The following is a 1,621-nucleotide window of genomic DNA, read 5'->3' on the forward strand; positions in this document are numbered from 1 at the left end:
AGTCAGCTGCCGTGAGWGCTGTATYCATCTTGCACCATGATAAAAAGAGAATATTCCCCTGGGTCACCAGACCAAATCCTTTTTCCTAAGCTCAGGGTGCCCATTCCCAACTATCCCCACCAAATACACAGGGCAGTCTGCTACTTCTGTTTGCACTCTCACGCCCCAATTGAAGACAGGCAAAGGAGAGAGGAGCTGTGATTGGTACTCTGAGGAGTGGAATGGGGTTTGGTCAGAGGAGCATCTTCTAACTTACCAATGCCTTTTCCTCCTTGCACAGTGCCTGGAACCAAGGCAGAGCCAATGTCCAACGGCAGCTCCTTCAATGAGTTCCTCCTCCTGGGATTCACAGACACCTGGGAGCTGCAGCTCCTGCACTTCTCGCTCTTCCAGGGCATCTACCTGGCTGCCCTCCTGGGCAACGGCCTTGTCATCACAGCCGTAGCCTGTGACCACCACCTCCACATCCCCATGTACTTCCTCCTCCTCAACCTCTCCCTCCTCAACCTTGCCACAGTCTCCACTACTGTCCCCAAATCCATGGCCAATTCCCTGTGGGACACCAGGGCCATTTTCTACTCTGAATGTGCTGCACAATTATTTTTATGTGCCTTTTTCTTGTCAGCTGAACACTCTCTCCTCACAGTCATGGCCTATGACCGCTATGTTGCCATCTGCAGACCCCTGCAATATGGGACCCTCATGGGCAGCAGAGCCTGTGTCAAAATGGCAGCAGCTGCCTGGGCCAGTGGGTTTCTCTATGCAGCCCTGCACACTGCCAACACATTTTCCATACCTTTCTGCCAAGGCAACACAGTGGACCAGTTCTTCTGTGAGATCCCTCAGATCCTCAAGCTCTCCTGCTCTGACTCCTACCTCAGGGAAGTGTGGGTTACTGTGGTTAGTGCCTGTTTATTCTTGGGGTGTTTCATTTTCATTGTGCTGTCCTACGTGCAGATCTTCACTGCTGTGCTGAGGATCCCCTCTGAGGAGGGCTGGCACAAAGCCTTTTCCATGTGYCTCCCRCACCTGGCCGTGGTCTCCCTGTTTGTCAGCACTGGCCTGTTTGCCTACCTGAAGCCCCCGCCCTCTCTTCCCCAGCTCTGGATCTGGTGGTGGCTGTTCTGTAMTCAGTGATGCCTYCAGCAGTGAACCCCCTCATCTACAGCATGAGGAACAAAGAGCTCAAGGATGCACTGAGGAAAATGGTTCAACTTGTACTAGTTCAGCAGCAATAAGCTGCCCATCTCTCCTCACAAGTAGTTCCTGGTTTACCTCTGTCAGCTCTTGTCCTTTGGGAGTTCTATCTATGATAGTCATGTTTCTACACAAATGTTTGACTTCTTCCCTCATTTCTAGAGGTGCACACCCCATCCGTTGGACCCAGAAACATTCTATAAATCTGCTGATCACTRTGTGGGAGCTGACCTCCCAAKCAGCATCTCTGTAATAAAAGGGGATCTCCACAGCACAGTGCCTGAATGTTGGGCTCTTCTTCCCAAGCTGGAGCCAGGAATACACTCAGGGAACTGCACCTGAAAAGGCCCTGTTGCCATGACTGAGTTTTCCATTAGTTATGGATCATCAGCTCATAGAGTGATGTGTGAGGGAATGAGGGCTG

At 51.5% G+C, this 1,621-nt stretch overlaps 1 pseudogene; it reads left to right on the forward strand.

The window, feature by feature from the left end:
* Nucleotides 1-303: 303 nt before the first annotated feature.
* On the forward strand, nt 304-1,238 carry LOC146585830 (olfactory receptor 14C36-like; annotated as a pseudogene).
* Nucleotides 1,239-1,621: the final 383 nt, after the last annotated feature.

The sequence above is a fragment of the Rhea americana genome, unplaced genomic scaffold, assembly GCF_003343005.1.
Source record: "Rhea americana isolate MKP2758 unplaced genomic scaffold, rheAme1 scaffold_758, whole genome shotgun sequence".
NCBI lineage: Eukaryota > Metazoa > Chordata > Aves > Rheiformes > Rheidae > Rhea > Rhea americana.